Source organism: Primulina tabacum, chromosome 6 (assembly GCF_025594145.1).
Source record: "Primulina tabacum isolate GXHZ01 chromosome 6, ASM2559414v2, whole genome shotgun sequence".
Lineage (NCBI taxonomy): Eukaryota > Viridiplantae > Streptophyta > Magnoliopsida > Lamiales > Gesneriaceae > Primulina > Primulina tabacum.
Genome location: NC_134555.1, coordinates 33924669 through 33942947, shown reverse-complemented (window position 1 = coordinate 33942947; position 18279 = coordinate 33924669).

Here is an 18279-nt window from a genome sequence, read left to right as displayed (position 1 = left end):
GTGTACCTTTCTTATTATCCCGATCCGATCACCCTCCTGGAAAAGAAACTCTTAATTCACATCGATCGCTCACATATAGCATGGCAGCACTTGCGCCTTTAGTTGCTAGTGGCTAGTACGCATAAGTTATTTCCAAGGGCGGGATAAATAAGGTGTGTAAGGTTGGGCCTAAGAATGTACATCTAGGTGCTTGTCTAGTTACCGGTGATACCGTTTACTTTGCAAGGGCCCCGCCTTCTTTGCTTGAAGCTCAGGTATTCTTTCTTCGCCCACTTATGAAATTAAAGCATGCCCCGGGAGCAAACTCTTGCTCTTTTTTACCATAGGAAGAATCAATTACCAATTAAAGTCTCCAATTAGGATGGGTTAAGGCATGGCGATAGGTAGACAATCGAGGTCCAAAATGTTGATTAATCGGTATTTCGACAAGCAAGCCAAATAGAACCTGTAGTAAGCATGAATTGTTTGATGTTTTTCCGCTGTTGAATCAAAATAGATGTTGACATCTTTAAATAACAACTAATAAAGCAGTACCCAACGGGGCATGCTCTCCAATTCGCATGATGAGTATCAATTCAAGTACCACCAAATCCGCATTCTCCCTATATCTTTATTCTATTTTTTTTCTTTTTTGGATTACTGCCAATCAGTATAGTTCCAAGCCTTCTCATTCCATTGTGACCTAGGATTCATTCGTATCTTACTTGGAATTCGCCAGAGCGATGAGTGGTGATGGTGGCTGGTTCATCCTCAAGGCAGGCGAGAAGGCATAAAGAATCGGCCCACCTTTCCATATCGAGGACCAGCTCTTCCACACCGAGATACCATCATGTTAGTCAAGTTATCATATTCTTTGTTCCTCAAGCGTTGCTAGGTGGTGTAATGCTTCTAGCTCAGGTGCTTCTTATGACCTGGTTGTTCTTTACCCACGATGACTTGGTCAGTCACCGGGGCCATGATGAAGTCAGTTCCCTTTGCCCCTCCCAATATCCAGCCTGGAAAAGAAATAATGGTATCTGTCCCCAATACTGGAGGACAGTACCCTTCACTCCATTTTCCAGCTCCTTTATCATAGCACTTCCAGATGAGACCATACCGAATGAACTCAATGTCATCGGCAGGTTTCTTCCAAGAAGTTGCACAGATTTGGGGTCAATATCAGCAATGCAGTTCATCCAACGATAAACCTAATCCCGAATTATAGAGCTATGACACAATCAAACCCGAACGAACAAAATGTTGAATTGAATCGTACTAGTCTCTACTGGGGATTATTACTTATTTTTGTACTTGCTGTTTTATTTTCCAATTATTTCTTCAATTAGGAAAACGAAAGAAAATAAATAATAATTCTAGGCATTGTATTAGTTCATTCGGAAGGATCTCATTTCATAATTATCCATGACTGTTTATGTCTCTAGCACGACCACTTGATAAAATTGGAGGGAAGTGGAGTAAATGGCCGATACTACTGGAAGGATTCCTCTTTGGATAATAGGTACTGTAACTGGTATTCTTGTGATTGGTTTAATAGGTATTTTCTTTTATGGTTCATATTCCGGATTAGGTTCATCCCTGTAGTAATCGGATGAATTGAGTTGTAGACGTAAGAACCCGACGGGATTTCCTTCTTTGTTTGTCTGATTCGAAGGGAAAGGGCCCGTTGGGTTCTTAAGAATCAGAGTCTTTTTTTTTCGCAATCTTTTTTGAACCGTATGCATCAAAAGGTGCACGTACGGTTCTTAAGGGATACAATTTTACCCTAATCAATCGACTTTATCGAGAAAGATTACTCTTTTTAGGCCAAGAAGTTAATAGCGAGATCTCGAATCAACTTATTGGTCTTATGGTATATCTCAGTATCGAGGATGATACTAAAGATCTGTATTTGTTTATAAACTCTCCTGGCGGATGGGTAATACCCGGATTAGCGATTTATGATACTATGCAATTTGTGCGACCAGAGGTCCATACAATATGCATGGGCTTAGCCGCGTCAATGGGATCCTTTATCCTAGCTGGAGGATAAATTACCAAACGTCTAGCATTCCCTCACGCTTGGCTTGGCGCCAATGAGGTTTTTTTATTTGAGAGAAAAAAGAGAACTATAACTATGCCTTCGCCATATGAATATTAAGTAATAATAGCATGGCACTTCGAATTCGATATGAAAAAGATTTTTGTATTGTTTTTTTTTTCCAAAAGAATCGATTATGTATCGAGAGAGTAGTATGAGATAAAAGGGATTTCCGATTTTATCTTATCTATCGGAAGTCCAATTCAGCGTCACAAACTTTTTTGTTTTCACACCGTTAACATGTTATAAAAAAGAAACTTTGGAAGTATTGAAGTCTATGAAGTCCTATAAAGCCTCCAATCCCGATGTCTCCATACCTCTTCGTGCTGTGTATGGATAAATTCTCACTTTTTATTTTATTGACATGAAAGTGGGAAAGAAGGAATGGAAGCCGATAGCCACCACTTCTAGTCGGGGTCCTAAGATTTCCCATCTTCTCTTCGCTGACGATCTTATCCTATTTGCCAAGGCGACTGTCTCTCAAGCTAGAGTGGTGCGAAAGACTGTTAGAGAGTTTTGCTCATGTTCAGGGATGATGGTGAATTCACAGAAATCAAAGCGTCAACCTTATCGTCCTTAGTGGCCTCTTACTTCAAGAAGAAGGAGGGAGCGACTGCGTACCATTTTCTAGAGCTAGGTTTGACAGATAATCTAGGCAAATACCAGGGCGCTTGTTCATGGCAGACTTTCTAAGGCCACATAGAGTTATATTATTGATAAGGCGCAGGCGGCGAGGGATAAAAACCTAGGAATCGAAGCTCTTAAACCTGGCGGGAAGGGCCACATTAGTGCAATCCACAGTGACTGCGATTCCGATCTACTCAATGCAAACCTGCTGGCTCCTTTCTTCAATATGTGGGGCTGTTGACAAGCTTGCTAGATCCTTCCTTTGAGGTTCTGATAAAGAATTATGGGGTATTCACCTACTAAAAGAAAAAGGGAAGCTATGAAAAAACCAAAAGAAAAGAGGCCTAGGAATTCGAAAAGCAAGAGAGTTGAATGTGTCTCTTATCGGCAAACTTGGATGGGATCTCATTAAAGGGTCGGATAAGTTATGAGTAGAAGTGCTGCGGGGTAGATAGATGAGAAGTAATCAGGTACAATTACCAGCTCCTGGGCATGCTTCCCCCATCCCCATATAGAAGTCAATTATCAAAGGTCTTGCTGCTATACAGAAGGGCTTCAAGTGAAGAAGTTGTGATGGGTTTGGTATGACTGGTGGGCAACTGATGATATTCTGCTAACCCAAGTGGATCATATTATGCCTGATGAAGTTCATCTCCGGTTTTTTGATGTCATAAATGAGTATGGATACTGGTGGTACTTTATTTCTATTTAAGTAGGCCTTTCTTCCAGCATTGAGAAAGAGACCCGAAAGATCCATCAATAAGAAGTTGGTCTCCGTCAACATATCTATAGACTATTCGAGGTGCGGCTGTAGATTTGATTCCTATTCAACTATATGCAACCTAAGCAGCCACTTTTGTCCGTGCATATCTTCAATCATGCTTTTCACAAGTTCGGTACGCTAGAGGGAAAGTTCCACTAGTTATATTGGCTTGTTGCCCGGATTATTCCTAGAACCCGGCCTTCTCTGTGCATTCATTCGTGCAACCTCTTCCTGTTCTGGCATATGCCTCTTCTATTCCTATATAATAACCCTGCTTTTTGGATATTCACTGGTCGATAATCGCCTACTAAGTCTGTTTTGAACAAAAAGGCATAATTCAAGGGCAAAGTAAGTTCAATGAATTGAATCCAATGCAGCCTTTATCCCGCTAAACAAAAGAAGGAATAGAGTCGAGTGACTTCGCCTTCCTTTCTACCGTCCTGCTCTCATCTCAGATGGACAGTCAAGTAGACTGCTTTCCTTATCTCTCGTATTTTATTGTCTAAGATAGTTGGTTTTCCCTCAACTTTCCCATGTTGGGAATCCTCCTAGTTAGCGCGCAGTGGGGGGAGACTTTTTCAATTCATTCCGTAAGCACTTTTCCGGGTATTCCCCCCAACTCTTCTTATCTGATTGACTTTCCGTCCTCTTTCGATCAAAGCAGGACGCAGGTTTGCTCACAGACATTCTCCTTTAGGATGTCAAGTTCGTCTATTCCTCGTCAATAGCTTCCTTCATCCGTTCTATCAGGATGAAGTTTGTTCCCCTACCATGTAGCCATACCCTGGATGAAGTTTTAGCTTATTTATCCACTATCTCCAGCGTTTTAACCGAGTTCCTATTAAAGAGTACTCGTTGTGTAGAGATAGACAGGCCATTGAATGGACAAGGCCGTATACCTCTGGATACGGCTTATCTAGGTCTTTTTCAGAGTGTAACATAGCTCTCCCCTCAGTTTAAGGAAGGTCCTCCTCTCCTAAAGCTAAAGCCATAAGCATATGTTTCTTAATATCTTTCAATAGAATATGTTTTTCCTAAAGGTTGTAAGGATCTTCAAGGAAAACCATCAATAAGTTCATACTTGGGCAAGCTTGTATAACAGTCATAAGGAGGCTCCTGCTAAACGGTTAATAGCAGTTCCCTTATCTTAATGATAATGATCTAAACGATCTCCCTGTTCCATAAGGGCTGGACCGGTCGGTTCCCTCCCCCTCTTTCTTGCTAAGCCTTTCTATCTAGTCCATCTCCTGCTTCGGACAAAGACAAAGCAGTTATCTTCTTATCTCCTGAGAGTTCCCTTAGAGGACTATTGAAAATGGCAGGAAGTCAAATAGGCAAGCATCCTCCTTTACTATTACATGCATATGAACTGTACCTATTATAAGGAAAACTGTACAAACCTTTATATGGATTGCACTTTCATTGTCACAGTGCATGATCATTGGATCTCCCTGATAAACATCCATCTTCTACTCAAGGAGTTCAGTGAATACGAAGCTTTTCGCACAATACAGCCGATTCTGCTATCGGCGAATACGTTGTTAGGTGCGTAGCTGCTCTTTGTTAGAATAGGCCCCTATCCATCAATTGTTATGGTAGTCCAATCAAGGTGTCAAGTCTGAAAGCCAAGCCCTGGAAGTCTTCTTACCAGTCTTAGATTATTCTATTCCGTTAGTCTCTAAAGCAGCGGTAAAGTCTCATAAGAGAGATGCCGAAGATGAAAGGACGGAGAGGGCATCCAAGTCTATTCCATCTAGTCCGTAATCCGTAGCACGTAACCCCTTATGCCGGTCCTGTAGAGCGAGTTCCTTTTGTTTGAGTCTTGAAGCTCCGTGAAGCAAGGAAAGCTGCCTAATCGCTAAAACCTCTATATCATTGAAAATATCTTCTTTCTCCATGAAAGGAAGATATTCTTTTATATATTTAGGGGGACCAGGAATAGAGTAGTTCAGATAGATAGGAGATAATATTGTCAATGCCGAGCATCTCTTTCGCTTAAAGTCCAACGGAGAACCTTGCGGATAAGGGAAAGCGTCAATATGAAAGAATTGAACCCATTGAGTGCCTTTACTTGAAGAAAGATGCGAATCCCATCTTGTTTGTTCTTTAAAGAACGCTCATGAGATCTTCTCTCTCACATGTGGGTAAGAAAGCTGCCCAGCCTACTTTCAAACTAATTGCAACTGGTATCAAAACCATGAAATTATCTTTCTTTTAAGTCGTTCTACGAGTGCTTGTTCTACCTCATTTGGGTTGGGACGGAAACCCACCTGGTGAGAGCTTATGGGCATATCCATTGCTTTGGAATCTAAACCAGCAAGGGTGGACAAGGTAGGGTAATAAATGAAGAGAAGGTTTCAGAGTTCGGAATCGGAATTAGGTAACTAAAAAGCTGGTTATCTTTTCTTCTAGGGAGAGTAGTGCAAGGCATAAATGAAATGTGTGCAAAGAAGCCAGTCATAATAGAATCTCTTTCTTCAGCCTTCCCGATGTGTTTGATTTCCTACTAGAGAAAGAAGGCTTCTATCACGAGTTTAGGTCCTTTTCCAGGAGATGGGGGTCTTAAAAGATTCCTTGGTTATAAAACGGCAAGAAATCGTGAGGAACATCTATTTTCTTTCATAACCAGCATTGATGCGGTAGAGTGGCACCTCATATGCTCGATCCATAGAGAAAGAGGGAGTACCAAGTCGTTGAGGAGTGGAATATTACCACGTATCCATCAATCAGTGATCCCATTTCATTCCTATTTGACACCCATTTAGTAGTTCTTTGGGCTGTTATCTGGTCATTCCAATCTTTCGTATGTGGATCTTTAATATCTATAAATGAATGAGACGCTTCAGGCGAAGCACCAAAATCCGTATCAGAAAGAAGGGCTCTGGCCCAGCAATGAGATTCATCACGCATAAGATACCTAAGCTTGAAACTAAAGCTTCAAGTGGGAAATCCCCCGATACGAAGTGAAGGTTGTAATTCTGCAGTTAGAAGATAGCCGTGTCAAGAGATTCTTTTTCTCGCAAGTATTCTCTTCCTCTTACTGTTGGAGTCTTTTTTAGCCAGTTGCAGTGCTACTGGAAAGCTTTTATGCTTACCCGATGGACGATCCTTTGGGTCTGGCGGTTTTGATGGTTCAGTTGGTCTATTGCTCCAATCAGAAGCAACCCAGCTTGAAGGCCCGCGGGGGGTCCATTAGTGTGTGATTGGCGTAATCGCAAAAAAGCAGTAATAGATGAATCATGCAAAGGAGGTTGCATGTATGCAGTAAGGTTTCGACCTGGTGTTTTGTGAGCCATCAACGATGAGCTGGCAGTGATTGGAGTATGGTATCAGTGATGGGTGACAGGTTTTGCATGGATGCATGGAGATTGCAACTCGATTTTACGTGCCCCGCCCGTAGGTTCCTTTGTGTCGTTGGGGATTGAAATAGGAGGTTTGGAAGGAATCCTGAACCTGTGGTGGGAATATCGTCCTTGTGCTAATCGGTCCGGTCTCTGAAAGAAGGTGCAAAAGAGGCAAGAGCGACTCAAGCAGCACCGACTAAGGGAACTTGTCCACGAATGTTGCATTCACCGGGACACTTGAGAGACCTTCTTTTATGAAATTGTTGGGAAATAGTAGAATCTTCCTCTTTCGAGAGCCGTGCTAGGGATAAGAATGCTGCTAAGTCGTTTTCTGGGTGATCATCCCTTTACGAAAGAACATCTTATTACCATATTTAGCGTAAGTGCTGTGAAGAGATAGGTCGAGCGAAGGTCCCTAGGAGCTTAGTGCTGCTGCTTGGCTCACCCTTATTTGTAACGGTCTTACCGCCGAGATGCAACTATTGTATACCCGGGATCTGGTGGCCCTATTATATTAGTTGCAAACTCTTAGCTGCTCTTTTCTCGACTTGGCTTGCTTCATCAGGCTCGTAGAGAAAGCTGAATGAGATGTGCTAGACCGGGGCTTCCCTCGGCCACTAAGCGATAGACTTGAGACAGATAGCTTTAGCTGATCTGATCTGCAACTATCTTTTGACTTTGAAAACGGAGTAACCAACCGCCTTACCCGCCAAGATCCTCTGCAATAGGGTACTTGGGGTCCATGGTCAGATCAAGAAATTCTACTTTTGGGCACCTTACGCACTGGTCTTCCAGACCGTATAACCTTTTTATGGACTTAAACTCCTTCCTCGGGAATAAGGAATGATGAAAAAGCTACAGCCTACTAAGAAGTGGAAATGCTCCTTGGCGACTAGAAGGAATTCGATCACCAACCGATCGTGGCACTTATTGGAATGGTGAAATCAAGGAGGAGACGGAAGGCCAAAGAAAGAGCTTCGAATTTGCTACGACTTCTTCCCTGAAAAGAGTTCGATTTAGGAGAGTGAACTTATTCTTCTTCCTTTTCTTTCATCAGCAGAGAGTTCAAAAAGAGAGGAGCATGAAGATAGTTCAGTTCTTGATGCTCTTCGAGAATATGATGCTTCAACCGTGCTTGGCTTCCCAAATTCTACTCCTATAAGAGGTTAAAAGAAACTCGACTGATAAGGAGAGAATGGCCACTCATTGAAGGCTTTCTCCGCGCCGCGGTAAGAGTATCGGCAGAAGAAGCGGGTGTAAGGGCTCAATAAAGTCGAAGAGGAGCAAAGAGCAGCTACAGCAACTCAAAAGAAGGGTTCCTACGCTTCAGCTCTATGAGCGAAAGACACTATTCTAGTAGTAGAAAAACCCTCTCTTCTTCTATTAGTAGAGTGGATTCCTATTTTCGATTGACTTTCTTACTTCCTATCCCAACATGAAAAGTGAGCTCTTTCCTTCCTCTCCACTCGAAGTAGATTGAATGACTCCTGCCCTTATTGGTAGTTTAGCCGTAAAAAGTCTTTATTTGTTGAGTTCCCTGGAATAGGGTATTAACCTGACTAAGGTAGAGATTAGAACCCAAAGATCCTAACCTCCGCTTAACCAGATCAACTGCCTACAGAGAGATCACCCTCTGAAGATCCTATTCCACCCACCTCTGATTCTTCCAAAGACTTGTTGAGTTCTAGTCTGATCGCTTTCATTGTAATCTTAATAATATTCTTTTTAAGTAGTTTTTTTTACACTAATCTGATAAATGCACTTCAAAGTGAGGAAAGCATGGTTTCCCATGTTGGTATGACCGAGCATAACATTTATTTACCGTTTCATTATGTTCCCTGCTATCTCTAAGAGTGGTCACTAGCTTATTGGAATCAGAGCTTTTGAGAGCATTCCCATAGGTTGAAGGTGCCGGTGGAATGAAAGGAAGAGGGAAGATGAATTCTTTCAAGAGGCAAAAGTCCCTTTAGGGGTCTCAGATGAGCTTTCCTAATGCCTTCATGGTATAGTGGGAAACTGCTTTTGAAGAGATCCACGACACGAAGCGGAAGAGCTCAATTTCAAAGCGGCTTCGGAGCGCACAAGGAGAGGGATGGGGATGCCCCAAGCTACGCTAATCGAACAGACCTGACAGACTCTACTTCGCTGACTAGACTGAATAGCGCCAGAGTTGGACTTGAATTTACCTTCTCGCAAAGGAAAGAAGCGCTATGAACCTTCCCTATATTCTTATCTTAAGCAAAGATACACAAGCTGTCTCTATTATATGTCACCGAAAAGACATCCCGCGGAACAACCAAAGAAAGAAAGCCATTTCTAATAGAGGTGCCTATGCGTCTTGATAGAGGGGCGATCCTAGGTTCACCTAGACAAGAAAGAAGGTGGCAACGGGAAGCAACGCAAAAGCTCAATCCAACATACCTTGCAGACTAAAAAAACTGGATGAAAAACCTTTCTTGAAGTGAATTCCCTGCCAATCGAAGACCTGAATGTAACAGTAGAGGAGCGGGGACATCTAAAAGTAGCCTAGGGGCAAAAAATAGAGAGTTTTGAAGGGAATTGCACAGGAATGCTAGACTCAGTCCAAGCACTTGTGCCAATCAACCCAACAAACCAACCCCTTCTATTGGATACGAGATTGCAACCATAGCCATCTTGATTGAAGAGCTTAGGGAGAGCAAGCAAACGGAACTTCACATACGAAATTTCTTGAGTAGCCAGAAGCAGTTCCTCAGAGGCTAGGGGTGAAAACAAACTATTAAAGGCCGTATAATTGTATAAATAAAAACAGACAAGAACTGGACTGATTTACCTCGGGGTTACTTTCCGAGGAAGGGCTTCTTCCATAGGTTCACGGTCATCAATAGCCTATTATCTTTTATGAATTGAGGGTGATCAAAGATCATCATGTACCTACGTATGTCCGCTAACCTACTTATCATATAGGGTAGGGTTCCAAGGTCAACAAGAGAGGGAGATCGATCAATGGACTTTGTAGATCATCAGCAGAGGGAAAAGAAGATGGACATGTCAATGTCTTTATGGCTTTCATAGTTCCTTCTTTCTGGCAGTCCTGCCTATTTGCTCAACTATGTGAACTTAGGAATTTCTCTCATCTTTCTATATGATTTAAACTAAAGCCTGGGAAAGAAGGGAATGTTGTAAGGTAGACTAGGAAGATGGAGTCGTTGATGAAAATGGAACCCGGGGAGGAAATGAGTCTAAAGTAGTGAGTTTAGCTACCGGAAAAGAGCAGACCCCCTTCGCATTCGTTACTTATGTCTCTTTGATGCTGGGTGGGCTCCTTTCCTTATTTGAGCTTTTACTCTTCTCTGACTTAGACTTTATTTAAGAGAGAGTGAATCTAACAAGCCGTATAGAAAGTGAAATAAGGATAATTCTTTCATAACCGCTTTTCTTTGACATTGGTTTCAATTCCAGCTGCTTGCTAGCCAGTTGAAAAATAGTTAAGGAATTGAGAGCTCTCCCAGGAGAAGAGATTGATATAGTCTCGTTCCCTACCTTTATTCTATGATACTTCCTTTACCCTCCCTCCTACTTTCACCTTCAACCGCAAAGAAAACTTCCACAGTTGCAGGGGGCTACTACGAAAGCTCCTACCCCTATTGCGGCTATACTGGCTGGAACAAAACTCAGTTGGGAATACACTATAGATTAGAAGTACATCTTTCCTTTGATTGCTGGAACTGTACACATGCGCTGAACTATGCTAGATTCAAGGAATCTCCTAACTATCTTCCTAAAGTAAGAATGCCTAGACTATCTTTAAAGTAAGGATAGTTGGTTTACAGTCTATTAACTTTGGGCCTACTACACAGCTCTCTTCAAACCTTGCCCCATCCCGAGCTAACTTCTGATAAACCATATATATGCAGAGGTGTCTTATTCGGAATTCTACTTCCTCCAGGTCCGAAAGGCGGATCTCCCCTCCTTTTCCGAAAGAGAAGACTTCCCCCTTTGTTGTGTTGACACTTCCTAGGTCGGAGATTAGCACGCCTTACTATCACTCAACTCAAAGCGCTTAGCCGGTTACTGCTCTATCGGTTTATGAGGTTGGATTTCTTCCAAGGTTTCGCCTATCCTATTTATTTTATTTCACTCCTTTCCCCTTCCCTGTCAAGATGAACAATGCGGCTAAGCGTGCAGATTGTTGGTTTGGCCGCTCTGAGTATGAGTAGAAGTGCTCTCCTGCAGCCTAGATCTAGCTCAGCTTGATAGTTTCGTACTGACGGATCGTAATAACAACATAAACTTTTTCGGAGTCTGGGGACCGACAGAAGTCAAGGAAAAGTGCAGGCGGGTGTTCATTTGCAGTTGCTGGTGGGGGCCGTGGGGATGGAAAGAAAGATTCTTTACCAAGAAAGATGAAGAGTTCGGTTGGCCTTGGCCGGAGATGGAGACACAGGTGGATAGGTAGAGAATACCTAGAGACAACTCTCTCTAAGCCCCGAGGAATATCGCAGCGCGGGAGGCTGTGCCTAGGGCACATTACGAATGAAGAATGAAGGATATGAAATCCCTTCTAAAGTATATGCTTACTTTGAGGGGTAGGTGGGCTTCCACGAAACAGCATATGCCACTACCAACCAACCGGTAAGGTAGCCTACTCGGTTGAAAGTATGAAATGGGATAATTTCCCAGCTCTTCAATGGTTACGGAGGAGGACTTTCCGAACTCAATGCAAAAAAAACGTGCAATAAGCGTCTGGGTTAGCGTTCGCGGGGATAACTTGTCCTAAGCCAGTTGAGGGAATTTTATATTCCAATAGAATAGAAAGATTTGGTTCTAATAAACTAGAGAATCAAGGCGAAGACGCCCACCTTACGCGAGGTGAACTCTATCTGCTAGCGGAGGAAAGGAAATTAGATCGCCATTAGTATCCTTAGATAAATCGCTATGATAAGAAGATGATCCACTAGAGAGTGGACCCAGGGACGGAAGGTATAGGATTTGAAAAGGGCAAGCAGGTGCAAGAACACAAACAGAAGATTCAACAGAGTATGAAAGCCTTTTTCTGGGAAGGTCAGTTGGGTGAGTTGGCCAAGGAGGGGCTTTAGGAAAGGAGTTTCATTCAGCAGGAACCGGGAAAGTAGTCATATAAAGGTAGCATAGATAGCAGTGGGAAACCAAACAAATGCTTCACGCAAATAGTGTGAAAGAAGTTATAAGCTAAATAAGCAGATAAGGCATCAGGTCTTGGAGAAGAAGAAGACCCTAGTAAACTGCTAAACCATATTCGTAATTGCTCGCCTATTATGAACTTGTGCTCTAAAGCTGTCTTTTTGAGGAAAACTTGAGATAACCTTTTCTGGCTTTCTTTCATATAAAGCAGTCGGTGAAGCTTAAGGTAAGGTTATGCCGTTGAAGAAATTCGGTAAGCCTTGGTAAGCCGCCTTGTACGGGGGTTGGGCGGAAAGCATTTATCGTATAGTAGTAATAGTTATACCCCTCGTTCCTACTTGAGTCGGCTAGTCCCGTCCTGGGAAGCTAAGAACCGTCTCCGCCCAAAGGTGCTCATTGAGCCGGTCACCTATTGGGCGCTGGCTTCCTTTCGGATTGCTAAACGCCGGGGCTTGACGCAGGATAATTATGAAGCTGCGGTCGAAGAGACGGTCTTTTTTACTATGGTAGAGCAGGTGGCCGATAATCGATTAGCCCCCCTCTTGGGGGCCTATAACGCCCCTCCTCTACCTCGTGGGCGGCATATCTCGGATCTGGTAGAAGGCTTTCTATAAAATGCCCCTACTGTAAGGGACAATTTGTCTCTTCTGTCCCAAATCCATACGGATTTGGCCGCCCAGGGGGCACAAAGCCCCTTTTATATGGAAGCAATACAGCTTCTGGACCAATTACTGTAGACTGATTCTTTTTTCATCGCGGCATTCTCCCTTCTATCTAGTTGTCAATGGAATTATGGAACTCTCTCCCAGAAAGTTTGACTCTTGCGTTGATCCGATCCGAAGGTTGATTGTTTTTTTCATTTTATATTGGATCTATCTTGATTTCATGATATGTGTATTTCATATATACAAGCCATTTGACTTATTCTTGGCAAGTGGGCATCATCCCTTTGACTTGCCTTTGGTTTATTATTTCGACAATGGCACGAACGAGATGAATGTTCCGGCTCTGGAATCGTCGTCAAGTTCCGAATCCTTGGCGACTTTTCGAGCCCACATAGCGGCCGAGAATGAAGCTCAAATCTATGAGCACATTAGGATTCTCGAAAACCTAAATTGCTACAACATTCCCCCTCAAAATAATCAGGGGGATTACGAAAGACTCGTGCGAGAACACTTCGATCAAGCAATCAATGTTTCTCACTTCAGAGAAATTCTTGATCAAGAATTTTTTGAGATGAAGGTTTTGGAACGACAAGGTTTTCTCCAAGACAAGCTTGTTGACCTCATGCTGTCAGAAACTAAGATACAACTCATACTTGAGTTATCTCCATATACTGATATACGCAAAGAAGCCTACAGCTTCATTCAGGAGCAGGTTTCCCCTGTAAGCTCCCTTCGCCATGCTTTTCAGCGTGATCTCATGGACGGAAGTCTTAATGCCTATATTCAAGATTTAACCCTAAACAGGAGAACTTCGTCTATTTATCAAGAATTCTATAAATATTTAACGGACGAGGACTTCCGTCGTCTTCATAACCTCCCTTTACCTTAATGCTAAGTTATTTGTTAATTCATTTCTGGTTTACATGACTTCAGGCAGATAAAGTAGCTATCAAAGCTATGCTTGTCAATCGAGTAGGTGATTTTGGACTCCTGCGGAGGCGAGAAGGTGAAGCTGCTCCTACGGTCCGCTTAACGAGGAATAAAAAAAAAGGACCAGAGCAAGTTGGGTTGGGGTAGAGAGCCGTAAGCGCGGTGGGGGGTGACAGAGAACGTGCTCGTACGGTTCATAGAAGGATATGCTAAACTACTTGATTGTTGGGAACTTTGACTCCTTTCTATTCGAAATATGCCTTTCTAGGAGCATTACGATCTGCAGCTCAAATGGTCTCTTATGAAGTCTCTATTGGTCTTATTCTTATTGTGCGCCTTGTGAGCGCGTTTGGATCCGCGAAGGCAATCGCTCGGCTGTTCCCCTAACCCAACCCGGGAACGGACCGGAGGGAACCGCAGCATGGGGAATGTCCGCGTCTCGTCGCAAGGCTCATTTTGAGTTGTGGGTCATAGGGCGGGCAGCTTTATCTGCTCAAGGGCCGGGGCACAAGGGTCCTGGTACTATCCAGGTGCGAAGAACCCCGGAGGGGACTGCAATGAGCAGAAATCTCACTCACGGGCCTAAACGACGAGCAAATACTCGAACTTGAGAGCAAGGGATCACCCAACGAATGGACGAGCTCAAAGGGGGGAGTGAAGCAAGAACCATGCTTTCAGAGAAATGGTGGTCCGAATCTTAGCTGAACTGCGAGAATAACTGACTAAGCCGTGCCATAAGGGGTCATTCTCCAAACGAGACGGGGTCAAGCTTTTAGGTTGTTTAAGTAGCTTGGGTGACAGATCGGCCATAGGAATACTCCGGGATATAAACCAGGGCAACAAAAGTGGAGCATACGACGATGCCGCCTGTTTTCATTCCGTGGAAGTCCCCGGCAGAGGAAAGGGCTGTAGGTGATGGCGCGTTCTGCTTCTTATCTAGTATAGAGAGGGGCGCTGAAATCCTTTCTATTGGTTCGTGCGCGGCAGCTGGTATAGATGAGGAAAGGCGGGCAGCTTTTTTGGGACCTATCCTAAACTCTTAATAGACGGAAAAGCGAAATAGGAAAGCAGCCGAGCTGACTGATGAGTTTTAGCCTTAAAAAAGAAGGCTCTCATGTGAAGCTAACATGGCTGGCTACATTCAAGTATAGCCAAATCAAGATGAGACGGGACGGACGGTCAGAGGCCGCAACGGGACTACCACTTGGGATGGGAATGGCTCGGCCCACATGCATCATTTGATGAAAGCACTCCAGTCCAGTCGCCTCCTCGAAGTGGTTTGTCAGCCACGCTTTCCCTCCCTCAAAACAATGCTCTGAACACGAAAGTGTGCAGTTCCGCCCCTTTATCCTATGCTGAGGCACAGGCAGCGTCTCGAAAAGCACGGACGAGCCACATGCAGGGAAACTTGCACGTGTGGTTCTGGCCGGGGACCCCGGTATACTGTACTAATATGTGTAGGTCCCCGTAATTCGAGTGAGATTGTCATGGCGCAAAAGCAGATATGGTCCGGTATTCCCTTGTTCCCTGTATTGGTTATGTTCTTTATTTCTCGTCTAGCAGAAACTAATCGAGCTCCGTTTGATCTCCCAGAAGCGGAAGCTGAATCAGTTGCAGGCTATAATGTAGAATATGCGCGGGATGCGATCCTTAATAGTTCACTGTTGGCGGAAGCCAATGTCCTTGGGTCCCGGGGACTCATTCTGACTGAAACAAGGGGCGGTTCTTTACCAACTTCAAAATATTCGATTTTAGGGAAGCCAAAAAAGGCCCGTACGCGAGCCTTATTGAAAAGGCCCCTTACTATAGATAGGGTGTTAGCGCTTTAGTTTGATTGCAGGGGCGCGCTTGACTAATAAGATAGAAAGGGCTTTTCTTGCTTGTTTAGTAAAGTCTCGCCTTTTTCTATTTATAGAAGTAGGTGCTTGCTAGGGCACTCTTCATTCGAAACTAATGAGTGTCCGGTAGGGGCTTTCTGCCTTGTTATCAAAAAGGGAGTTGGGTAAAGCAAACTCCCTCCTTGGAGGAGCACGGGCTTAGTCAAGTAGAACCGGGTTGCGCTGCTTGATGCTCTGATCGAAAACAAATCAGTGGGGCCATGCCGGTACGACTGAATATGCGTTAGAAAGGTAAATCCCTCCCCCTACGACACCAAAAAAAACAGGCCGAGCTTCTAAAACCCGCATGCTTCCATAGAACAATATCGTGGCAACGTAGACCTAAGTGGTCATTTTGAATCCTTGGGAACCATCACAAGTATGGCCAGCCTATATTTGAACGAAAATGCCGTGTCGTCCAGCGGAGCCTATAAGAAGATGACTCGCGCAGACAGCTGACTCCTTTTCAATAGAAAAGAATAGCCAAACCAACCCAGCTGGCTGGTAAATCTCAGAGATCTTATCGGCCGGCAAACCGGAGACAGACGACCACGGTCCCGACCTTACCAGCACCGGAGGTGTACTAATCAATGAACCCCCGGAACCTACTTTCTTTTCAGACAAAATCAACCAAGCCTAAGCGGTCACGACAATATCCAAAGGCCACCTTTGGATTCTTAAGTAGGGGGGCGAGGAGGAGCACGTAGGAATGCCAACCACTACATAAGCCACTAGTGGCTCAGAAAAAAGCAATTGCGCGCTAGTCTAGCTAGCTAACGTTTTTCAGCTGGCTGTTATGTTAGTTGTAGCGTAGCGCGCCTTCCCTCCTTCTCTCACTTCGGAAAGATTTAGCAGTATTTTTGATGACCTGGTCGAGAGAGTACGATACATCGGTGTAAAAGATTGAGTTGGATCTGTGAGGTTGGTTATAGTAAGGCCTGGTCGGAAGGTGTTCTTGCCTCTATCATTAGCTCGGGTAGTCGTCGTTTCTGATGTTTTTGTCACCTTTCAATGCCTCCCTTAATTATGTGCGAGGAATTGCCTTATTGAGTAATGGGACGGGAGGGCCTATCAGATTGTCTGATTCCATTTTTCCAACCAACCTGAAATGCAAACAAGGAAAGGGCTGAAATCTCAATATCTGATACAAGAAAAAACCTTACCTTAGCAGTGAGAAAGATAGCATAGCTGTAGACAGGGGCAGGGCCCGAGATGAATTAAAGTTATATATTATAATAAGGAAAGAAAGAGCTTTGATTGATTGCTTGCGACAGCTTATCGATGCTCGTTAGCGATGAATATGAATTCGAAAAATTATCCGCTACCTCGAACACCTCACAGGAAAGAGGAGAGGCCTTCAAAAGAATCGATCCAAGCATATATATGACAAATCCTGAGCATAGTATCCTTCTCGAATATGGGATAAGCAGCTTTCCTATGTTTCGCATCCACAACAAGAGAATAATCGCCAGCAATCATAACATACCGAGAGGGCAGCACATAGAGAGAATCCTTCAAGTAGCAAAGTAAGTATCAGTACCGGCTTGACCCGGAGTACCTATAGCAGCTCCATCCCAATGGATAACAAACCAGTATTAATAAGGAAATGACCATATTGAAAATGAGTGATTTTCTATTGACGAGAGATCTATGACAAAAAGTTTAGCATCTTCAGGTCGACGGGGCATGGCCTTACTAACGAGCCGAAAAAGTCTAATTCACTCAATTAAGTCAGCTCGGATTTGCATCACACACAGCGCTTGGTATAAAACCGTCGGCGTTGTTATGCCTGAATCAGCTTCTACATTCCCCATAAAGTTATGCCAAAGGCCGAGTTTCCTATGAACTTAGGAAGACCTAACAAGATTATAAGCCCAGGCTAGGAAAATGTGCACCATAGAGTCACCTTTACAGTTATGAATTTCAAACCATTCGTCAAGGAGATTCAACAATACGCCAGGGCCTTGGAGCACGCCAAAAATGAATGCAATTGAACACCGATTCACCTTCATTCTCACATAGCGAGCACCTCGACACCAGAGCTGAATCTTTCTCACTTGCAAGGATGCATCTAAAAGAACTCGGTTGATTAGCGCAAACCACAGAAAAAAGAGTTCTTTTTGGGGAGATTTCCCATCCCATACTCCAGATTTGACTTCCTCCCTATGCAACACAAGAAAGCATTCCAGGCTATTCCGCCAGAACCAGATCTAGAATCTGTGAAGGATGTCATGAGAGATAGGCTTCTTGTGCATCGCCTGGGTCAAAGGCATGCAACTGTTTCAGAAGACGAAATAAACAAAATTGTTGATCTAAAGGGACAAATTATTGATAGAATGTCTCAATTGGATGTCAATCCGTTCTGGAATCAACACAAAAACACAATAATCCGGGATTTTTTAAGGCCTCCCCGAGGAAGCGAATTCAAGATCTCAACTTTGGAGGCTAAATTGCAAGATTTGTTTGGTGAGAATGCCACGAGATCCTCAATATATAAGGAGCTTGTGCGGGCTAGAAAGTATTTCCATATCGACGGACCATTTCGCGCTCCTCGAGGTTGAGAATTCAAAAAAAAAGTATCAATTTATGAATACCATAACTTAAACTTTCCTTCCGTACTACGCGAGGGGACCCCCTGTCCTAGAAGAACTATGATCAAACTCAAGCCTCGGAGTCTAAAGAGGAACCCCTTTAGCCCGAGAAAAGGGGGTTTAACAAATGGTGGGCCACAAAGGTTTCTTCGTCCTTCTTGACTCCCTTGACAAGCTACAAGGCGGATAAAGTGGGAACACTAGTCTTCACATTAAGACTTGGAATCATGCCTGGTCTTCCAAAGACATTTATTAGCTTAAAG